General features: G+C 36.3%; 1 long non-coding RNA gene and 1 pseudogene across 2 annotated transcripts; one reads left to right on the top strand and one right to left on the bottom strand.

Moving 5' to 3' along the window:
- Positions 1-26, bottom strand: part of LOC122437380 — a 7,347-nt pseudogene extending 7,321 nt beyond the window's left edge.
- A 76-nt stretch (positions 27-102) lies between these two features.
- On the top strand, positions 103-9,661 carry LOC122429764. 2 transcript variants are annotated; one of them, XR_006266130.1, is made up of 6 exons: positions 103-418; positions 1,036-1,159; positions 3,212-3,269; positions 5,942-6,025; positions 9,050-9,199; positions 9,451-9,661. It is a non-coding gene; the product is annotated as an uncharacterized LOC122429764 (long non-coding RNA). The 2 variants fall into 2 exon arrangements; XR_006266132.1 differs by lacking the exon at positions 9,050-9,199.
- The last annotated feature ends 1,099 nt before the right edge of the window (positions 9,662-10,760 follow it).

The following is a 10,760-nucleotide window of genomic DNA, read 5'->3' on the forward strand; positions in this document are numbered from 1 at the left end:
TAATATTGTAGTACTGCCTGGTCCATGGTTGGTTGAATTTGTGGGTGTGGAGGAATCTCTGACACAAAGGTCTGACTATATATACTGATTGTGCAGGGATCAACTACATTTCATTTTTTTCTGAAAGTGATTTAATGTATTTTAGTTTTGTATTTGAAGTCTAAAATATGCTAAATAGATATTAGGAGGCAGAACCTTACTTTTCTTCTGATCAGAGAGTTAGCTTTCCAAACCACCATTTTCTGCATGACTTATTTCATGTCTCTGTGTTTACAGTGGGTTCCCTCGGCCTGTGTCACCTCTTCAAGATGTATCTACTATTATTGGAAGTCGTGAGCAACTGGCATTGCCACTACAGCTTTATGGCTACCAGCTGGAACACGAGGGTACAACCGGCTGGGAGGGCTGTCAGTCAGCTGTAAGTTACCACCTCCATGTTCATTTGGTACATCTCAGCTACTCGAATGGAAGATAGCTCACGATATTTAGCCTGGGAACTGAGGGACAAAGTATAGCGAAATATTTTTTTAAAAATAACAAAACATAACTTGGCGTCATCTGTGGTAACTGTCTTCAGGAGAGAAGATTTATACCTGTAGACATGTAGTTGCTTATCTGTGCTTATCTGTGTCTGTATTACTGATAAAGACCTGTCTGCTCCCTTAGTATCTAAAAGTGGCAGTGGATTGTAAACGACATCCAGACTTCTCATTTTTGAGGCTAAAATATATGGTGCCATGTGAGCCAAGCTTTTGTATGAAGTATCACCTCCATTGACTTAAGTCTTATTAACACCACACTTAGAACTCTGCCATTAAGGTTCCATATATTTCATGACAATCTATTAAAATGTAAGAAGTTTACAGAATATAAAGTTAAGACTTTTTCAAAGGGTCCCAAACAACTCCTTTGCGTTCTAATTTTACTGGCTGTGAAAAGCGGAAGAGATTGTTTGATTTGGATTGTTTCAGAAATTGGCAAGGAAACAGTCATTTATTTGTATCCCCTGCCAATTTTCCTTTCTTTCTTATTCAGGTTACCACAGCTTATAGAAATAGTTGGCAAAATTAATGTCACTTCAACTGCCTGTGTCCATGAATTCTCCAGATTTTTCTGGTGCCTTTGCCAGACATTTGGCCAAATTTTTACAAACACTAAGGTAAAAACTTGTATTTCATATTTTCTTATATGCAAGACATATAAACATGTAATGTGTTAATTAATGCTATGGCAGAGTAAGTAAAAGCAGGAGCCCTTCCTTTATTCTAATTATCTTTTAATATCTTAGAAAACTATGATAATAAAAGAAAATTCTGGTCTGTAATATTCATATCTTTATTGATTTTCAGAAAATGATTTAGCCAAAATTTAGTCTGTATCCACATTTAGATATAAGGTCTGCTCATTGTGGATGTCTCAGAGCTTTCCAGCAGAGAAAGTATCAGCTAGGGAACTCCACTGCAATTCTTTGAATGTGCTTCTTGTACTGAATCTACCAGAGATTCAGGAAGCCCCCGTTTCCTCTATATGCTTTGGTCAGAACTTCAGGTGACTGTGGGCTTCCCTGATAGCTCAGTCGGTAAAGAATCCACCTGCGATGCAGGAGACCCCAGTTCGATTCCTGGGTCAGGAAGCTTTGCTGGAGAAGGGATAGGCTACCCACTCCAGTATTCTTGGACTTCCCTTGTGGCTCAGCTGGTAGAGAATCCACCTGCAGTGCAGCAGATCTGGGTTCGATCCCTGGGTTGGGAAGATCCCCTGGAGAAGGGAAAGGCTACCCACTCCAGTATTCTGGCCTGGAGAACTCCATGGACTGTGTAGTCCATGGGGTCGCAAAGAGTCGGACACAACTGAGCGACTTTCACTTTCACTCAGGTGATTATAGAAACAAAGCAGCTTGTGTAGAATACTTGCTACAAGATAGGAGCTCTTGGAATAGAATGGACACTTGAGATAAATGCTGCATATTTCAATCACTGTCACATTTGCCTAACCAGGTTATTTTGTTGTTTAAATATTAAAATTGGAAAGTACTTAGGTCCTACTTTCTTCTTTAATCCTGTTAATCCATTTGTCTTCATAACAAGATTGTTGAGCCAGTTCTTTAGAGCGTTAACAAAACCTTATAAAGATGTAGTTGCTATATGTTAAGACATTTAAAAGGTAAAAATTTTGTGGCACCTCTTTACTGAGCCTGTAGTTTTTGAAACATTTAGAGCATGACAGTTTGGTATAGTGGACTGACAAAATTCAGAAAATGGGTTATGACTCTGTGTATCCTTGAATCAATCATTTAATGTATCTGTACTTAATCTTTTCATGTGTGAAATGAAATTTAATCCTGTACATCTGATGTTGTAGGTTAATCTTTTCACAGTGGTCTACATCTCAGTTTAAATGGGATTTGCAAATTAATATGCCTGACCTATTGATAGGAGGGCAAAAACCAGAGCTTAATGTTACTGTAGGAGAAACCAAATCATTCATTAACATCTAATTATTAAGTATAGTTGGACTTTACTGGGAATCACTATTGGCAAAAACTGTTTGACATCTCCAGAAGAAGTAACTGTTATTTATTTTACTTTTTCTTACAAAAGCAATTAGGAATTCACTTTAACACTTAAGTGGTTGACTTCAGAGGCCTGAAATCTGTGATGTTAAAAATGAAAATTGAAACAAGCATTCCCTCTAACTTAAAACTTTAATGTTAAATTCTGTCTTTCGTGTTTAAAATTAAATTTTAAAAAAGTTAAAGACTAAGCCAATGGATATAGCATAATGAGTATCTTACTCACTGAATATCCTAAATGAATGGAATTTCATTTTCATTCCTTTTATACACAACATTTTCTTTCAACAGTTTTAATCATATATCTGCCTAAGTATCCTTTATATCATCAGGTTCGGTTTTGGGAGGTAGTAATTTCAAACACTTAAAGTCACCTTGGAAATGATTTTAATTTAGTGAAGGAATCTTAAGGTCCTTCAGAAAACTTGCTGACCTGAATTGATTTTTTAAATATTTTATCTCTAAAAAGATGTTGTTTTCAGAGACTTGACACTTCTTTTTTCCTATGGCTTTTAAGAACTGTTGTGTTTTTGACTACTTGAATCTTTAAAAATCAGTAGTAGTAGCAACGGTAGGAAACATTTTATTTAACCATTGACTGGTCTGTTGAACCTGAGACTTTCTGGATCTTTTCTTCAGGTTGCTTAGGTAAAACCTCAGTTCCAAGAGATTTTAAGGCTGTCTGAAGAAAATATTGGTGAGTTTGTGCATTATTATTTTTACAAACAATTAAGTCTTTTTGCTCCAGAAAAATACTTTGTTCATTATATTGAAATTGTATAACTAAACTAACAAGTACAGTTGAAAAGAAAAATTTATACTATGGAGTTCTTGGGTTTACAGCTCTGCTACATCTAATATCCTTTCCATGGAGTAGTAGTAAGATTGATCTCTATCAGTTTTATTGTAAATATCTACCTTCACTGTAATCAAACTGACCTAAGCCTGACCTTCTCAGACTGTGTAGTTACTTGTACCTTTGGAGGTTTGAAGTGGTGCAACTGAAATACTAAATAGGAAAAAATACAGAGCATGTAATTCATAATTAGTTACTTAGAACTTTAAAAAATTAAAACAGGTATAACTGAATAGAATATAAGGTATACATGTATTTTTTGTAATGAAACATGAGATTTTTAAGAAACTACAGGCTTTAATGGGCAGCTCCAGCCCCTCTGTTCATAGTTTTCAATTACTGTCTTAAGAAGTCTGGTTATAGCACCAAGAACTCCTTTATGTGTGGATCTTATGTCCCTGTGTATTTTTAGGAATGAATTTCTAGGAATGAATTGTGAAAAATATTAAGGACAAAAATGTATAGTCCCTGTGGTTTGTATTTTAACTTGGCTGTTTTGGATGTATAGGTAATTCTTATCTCAGTCTTACCTTAGTGATTTGATTTGAGTCATCTGGAAAACTCCATTTTTGTCTGTCCTCAGAGGTAATTAGAGAGTGAATAAATGATTCCTTTTAAGTTTGAAAATGTCACTGAGTGTTGGTCCTTTAATGGACCGGAACCTGGTGGTCCGGAGAGTAAGAGAGAGAAAGAGGCTGACATCCCCTGGTTTAGGCTGAAAGCCAATAGAGCCCTGTTCTCAGGGCTCGCGCGGCTGCACGTGGGCACCAGGCGCCCTCTCGAGTGGGTGAAGGCACAGTGCGCCCTCTCGAGAGGGTTTCAGAAGCCCGGGCAAGAAAGTGAGCTCAGCGGGCCTCCGCGCTCCAAGGAATTAGCCAGAAATAGAGAGAGAGAAAGAGAGAAGGAATAGAAAGAAAGAAGGAAAGAAAGAAAGAAAGACACGGGGACCAAAGCTCTGATGGAGCAAAGGTGTTTTAATCAACATGGCATGGGCATATATACTGTCTTACCAGGTGGTTATTCTCAGCAAAGACAAAGATTAAAATTCCAGACTTACAAAACATAAGATGATCTCTATCAAAGAGAGAGTTGCAAACAATCACCTTTTACCATATGGCTCATAAAAAGGAAGAAGGTACTTATCACTGTAATGAGAAATGCATGGATTCCTCAGCCCCGGGAAAGGCGTGCCTCTCCTCTTAATTCCTGAATATTCAGGAATCAATAAGGGCCAGAGGGTTCCTGACAGATCCAAAACAGCACACAGGAAGCCTCTCGTTAAATGCTTCCTGACAAGTGAGTTGTTTTTTTTTTTTTTTTTTTTGACAAATGCTTCCTAAAGTTTATATTTGATAGCTTTCTAATGGTTTAATTACTTGGAATTAAAAATTGGTATTATCTGTTTAGTTAATTATTCATTCTGATGATGATAGCTTTCAGAATTATTAGTTACGAGGTAATTATATACAGTCTATATGTATGAATTCAACCTAAGCTTATGTACGTAGCCTCCGATTTACCTCTCAGCTACCATAGTCACACTCAGCCAACATCAGTACTCCCCAAAAGATAAAATGACTCTTGCCAAGAGAATAAAAAAACCTCAAATAGTAATTGATATGAAAATAGATTCTTTTTTGGTGAAAATACCTTCAAGATGGTTAAATACATGCTTTTAACTGAATTCTGTATATACTACTTTCTGAAAAGAATTTAAAGCCATGTAAGAATAGAAAAAAGCAATTTTTAAAAGTTTGAGTACATAAAAGCAAATGTAACATGCTTCAAATAATGCCTAACATCAGTAAATGAGAGCTGTTGGTGCTATAAATCACAACTGCCATATCATCTCTGGACCTGTTTTTAAAAAATCATTTACACATGCTGCATAAGAAAATCTGATGTCTTAGAGTCGTCACAGGACACTCAGCTGTGGCTGGATGCTTTTCCCTCTCCCCAAGCTGTAGTTAGCCTCCCTACTCCATGAAAATAGTCAGGGTTCTGTTTGGCTTCTGAAAAACCCCTGTGCAGTATGCAGGAAGAGCTCTGGAACTAGGCTAATACTAGAAACTAGGTCTCGATGTCTAGAAGCAGGTTAAATATATATCTAGGTGTCTCCTTTCAGCTGAGTACCTTGATGTTTTACTGAATACTGCAAATTAGAAGCCTGAAAATTCATACAACATGCTTGTATGGCCACTTGGGAAAGTGTTAAAAGAAAGCTCTGATTTATGACTATGCAAATAACAGTGTAGCATTTCATTTTGGTCATTAAAGTTTTTCCCATCTATCAAAATTGTGTATGCTAATGGCTCTGAAAAGTATTCAGTTTCATTTTCACAACCACCAGTGTATATATGTTTTGATCAAAGTATTTTTAAAGTAATGATAACATTTATTTGTAAGCCTTGTAACCAATTGTAGTTTAAAATATAATTTGTACTATGACTTTGACTTTTTGCTTTACATTTAAAGCATACTCAGATATTTAAAATTATTTTTGTGATTTTTAGATTCCTCAGCAGGAAATGGGGTTCTCACTAAAGCTACTGTCCCCATTTATACAACAGAAGTCCTTACATAAGTGTTATATTCAGGTAAGGGAAAAATTCTTTGCCTGGAAAATGTAAAAGCCCTTTCTATTTAGAAAGATAGCTCATGTTATGTCTTTTAATGTGTTTAAAAGTGAAAATAATACCCATAAATGAGAAACAAATTTATTTATTCTTATTCAATAAATAATTTATAGTAGAAAGCATATTTTAATAAAGTCTCTTGAGGACTATCTCTGTTAAACAAATAAAATTAGAGATTGTGTGCTTCTTGATATTTTGTTTAAAAGTGTTAGATTGTACTTATGTAGAAGTTTCTCTGTGTTTCATGATAATTTTTTCATTAATAAACAAAGCACATGTGTTAGCTGAAGCACACTGCAAAATGCTGTAACATACTGTTTCATCATTTTTAGCAAAGTATTTTGTAATCCCGAAACATGAAGGATTGTTGTAACTCTTTTACTGCTCATGGTCTTTGCTCAGCTGGGCGTCTCTTCCGCTGTTCTTGCTGGTAGTCGCTGTGTGGCTGCGTTCACCTGGTTGGTTGGTGGGGCTCCTGGAAGCGTGGCTGGGCTTCAGTCCCCACGGTCTTAGGACCTCTCTCTGTCTGCACGTCCTGAGGAGCGGCAGAGCCAGACTCATTCTGTGCTAGCTTAGGGTTCCCAAAATTGTAAGAAAACAGAATTTGCTAGGCTGCAGCCTAGGCTTTGGAATTAGCACATCACTACTACTGCATTCTGTTGGTTAAAGCAAGTCACAGGTCCAATCCGGATTGAAAAAAGAGGAAACTGAATGAGAGCCTGACCCAGGAGGTGGTTCATTGGTGGTCACCAGTATAGCAGACCACCTCACTCTACATAGCATTGCTTTAAATTAACACGTTGTGTATTAAGGCACATCAGTCATTTTTAAGTGTGAGGCAGTCCCACCTGTGAGTTGAAAATATGGACTCAAGATAAAGCATTTTTAGAAATCATGACACAATAATTCCTATGTAGTATTTCCTGACCACTCCCCCCAATTAATCTGAGTGTAATCCTAGGAAAACAATAAAATAAATCCAAATTAAGTTTTAAAAAGGAATTAGAATGGGAAAATCAAAGAGGAAAATCTTTTTTCCCCCAAATTTTCCACACTAATTCCTAACTTCTTTTGCCTTTTGAATTCAAAGTATAGCCGTTCATATTTATTGCACTCTTCTTCCAAAACAGATTTGAACCATCTTATAATATTAAACTGTAGTTCTACAATATCATAAGATATCTTTTAGTAGAAGCTCCAACTCAGTTAAAGTAGTGCAGTATTCTTTTAATGTTTCTACCCTAGTTTCTCAGACTACCTCATAATACAGGTACACACAGGATCTGTGTTTATAATATTTTAAGTCATGTAACCTTAACAGATTGCATCCGTTGTCCTTCAATTTGTGGAGATTAAGTCCTAGCACATTACCAGGCACAACAGCATGAATACACCGTTTTCCTCTTTAATTTTGGAAGCTCTTGCAGCAGAATAACAAAGGCGATGTCAGTATTTTCCTCTCTCATTTTTAAGCTTGGGCAGTAAGTATGCTAAGTCTGTTGATTTTGACCATAAATAGTATTTTAAGGCATAATAAATATGAGATACATATTGTAAGGCTTGATAAAGTATGAAATACAAGGTTTGTCTCATAGTAGTCCCTCAGAATAGATTTACTGAATAAATCAATATAGACGTATTTTTTGAGTAACTGTGTGAAATCCAAATATCTAAAGAGATAAGAGCTTTGCTACTATTTACAAAATGCGAACTGAGTGGCTATCGTAGATTGCCACTGCTTAAGGAAGCACACGCCAGTGTCTTTCTTACTAAACAAAATTTTATGTTAAGGTAAATTAACTGTCCTTGTTGCTTTGATAAACAAAGCCTATTTTGAATCAAGTACGTAAGCAGTATTACTTGTTTTGAAATTTCAAAGTTGAGAAATCGTGTTGTAGTAAATTTTCAAATCAAAGAATTCATGCTCATTTAGCAGTATATTTTATAGCTGTTACTTCACAGCTAAGTTTTTTCGGATTTACAGTTTATTTTCCAAATTTTGTGGATCCTCTGATACAGTAAGCAACTAAAAATGAGTGAGATCTCCGTTCCACCATAGCTCTGATGGTGGCTTGTCAGTATTTCTGTCCTTCACTAAGCAGACCAGCATATTATAAAACTGCTGTGTCCATCCTTTATTCATGGTGAGCATTACTCTGGTCAGTCCTTTATTTCTGCCTCACTCTAAGTTAACCTGACCATGTAGGAAAAGTTAGATGGTAACCCAGTCTTCCTCATGGATCTAGTGATGTATGTGCCTTTTTAGTCACTCTGTCATGTCCAACTCTTTGTGACCCCACGGACTATAGCCTGCCAGGCTCCTCTGTCCATGGGATTTTTCAGGCAAGAATACTGGAGTGGGTTGCCGTTTCCTTCTCCAGGTGTCTTCCTGACCCAGGGATCAAACCTGCATCTCCTGCATTGATTGACAGGTGGATTCTTTACCACCGAGCCACCAGGAAGCTTTGATACTGATATATATAGAAGCCACTTATTGTTGACATAATATAGCCCTAAAGACAAAATATTTGACTCTAATTTATTATATATTTATTTCCTGATAGAATGTCAGATTCTTTCCCTTACAGATTCTGGCTAATTTAACATACAATTATCTTTTTAAACTTTACTATTGAGCAGACTTTCTTTTTCTAACAAATTTCTTAATAGTGTGCTGTGTAAACAAAGAAAGGAAGAAATATTTTCTGATTATTAAAATAATGGTTTGTCAAAGAAAGCTTAAAAATAAAGGTAATTTTTTTAATCAAAGGTGTGACTATTTTTTTTAAGGACACAATGGTCTGTATTTCAGCAACTGTGCGACTTCCCATCACTAATAATTTCTCAGATATCAATTTCTACTCTTAGGAGGATAACTGTTTTAGTGGCTTATATTTAAGCATTTAGAGCCAAAATTAATGGGAAGTAAAACTGTTAAAATGAATTTTAATTAAAAAAAAATACCCTTTTCATGTCTCAAACCAGAACTATCTCATCAAACTTTCTGCAGCGATGCAAGTAATCTGCATCTGAGTTGTCCAGTGAGGAAACCACACATGGATGTTAAAGAGCTTGAATTGTAATTAGTGCAGCGCAGGAACTGAATCTTCGATTTTACTTCTCTTTAGTTTGAGTGTAAGTTACCACATGTGGTGAGTGACTGCCATATTTGACAGCTCAGGTCCAAATCTATGAATCAGAATAGTGTTTCTCCTCATACCATTGTGATCATAGATATGCTTAGTAAATATCTTTAATTAAAATGCTTCCAAATTAGGATATTTCTCCCTTATTTGATAAAATTTTCTAATTGTAGATACAAAATGATGGTTTTTAAGTTCTACCTGATTGCTTGGAAATTCATTATCATTCTTTTTCCTCTGTAGGAAGAAGACCGAAAGCTCTTGATTGGATTCTTAGAAGATGTAATGACCTTGCTTTCATTATCTCATGCTCCTCTTGATAGCCTGAAAGCTTCTTTTGTGGAACTGGTGTAAAAATAATAGCTTATAGATTTTAAAAGCTATAGAAAGTTTTAAAATTGGTTTTATAGACTACATATATTTAGTCTAAATAAAGATTAGTATACACACCAAACTTCTTGATTTTTTACTTAAGTTTTTTTGTTCTGTTTTTGTATATTTTAATATTTTGTAATCAATACATTGTAATAAAAGGAGGAGGTAACAGATAGAGATGTGTCTTCTTTGAAGCAGCTGGAGGCATAAAATCAAGTACAAATTTGAAGAAAATTCAGTGGCCCCAGACTGGAAAAGGAGTCCCAGTGAAAGCCAGATCACTGGGCTCCCTTTTCCATTCCAGTTGATTTGCCTGGTTTACTGCACAGTTGCACTCATCTCACTGGCAAAGTAATGCTCACAATTCTCCAAGCCAGGCTTCAACAGTACGTGAACCATGAACTTCCAGATGTTCAAGCTGGTTTTAGAAAATGCAGAGGAACCAGAGATCAAATTGCCAACATCCACTGGATCATCGAAAAAGCAAGAGAGTTCCAGAAAAATATCTACTTCTGCTTTATTGACTACGCTAAAGCCTTGGACTGTGTGGATCACAACAAACTGTGGAAAATTCTGAAAGAGATGGGAATACCAGACCACCTGACCTGCCTCCTGAGAAATCTGTATGCAAGTCAAGAAGTAACAGTTAGAACTGGACATGGAACAACAGACTGGTTCCAAAGTGGGAAAGGAGTACGTCAAGGCTGTATATTGTCACCCTGCTTATTTAACTTATATGCAGAGTACATCGTGAGAAACGCTGGGCTGGAGGAAGCAGAATCTGGAATCAAGATTGCTTGGAGAAATATCAATAACCTCAGATATGCAGATGACACCACCCTTATGGCAGAAACTGAAGAGGAACTAAGCAGGCTCTCAATGAAAGTGAAAGAGGAGAGTGAAAACGTTGGCTTAAATCTCAACATTCAGAAAACTAAGATCATGGCATCTGGTCCCATCACTTCATGGCAAATAGATGGGGAGACAGTGGAAACAGTGTCAGATTTATTTTGGGGAGCTCCAAAATCACTGCAGATGGTGATTGCAAGCATGAAATTAGAAGATGCTTACTCCTTGGAAGGAAAGTTATGACCAACCTAGATAGCATATTAAAAAGCAGAGACATTACTTTGCCAACAAAGGTCCCTGTAGTCAAGGCTATGATTTTTCCAGTGGTT

This window comes from Cervus canadensis, chromosome 2 (genome assembly GCF_019320065.1).
Source record: "Cervus canadensis isolate Bull #8, Minnesota chromosome 2, ASM1932006v1, whole genome shotgun sequence".
In the NCBI taxonomy this organism is placed as follows: Eukaryota; Metazoa; Chordata; class Mammalia; order Artiodactyla; family Cervidae; genus Cervus; species Cervus canadensis.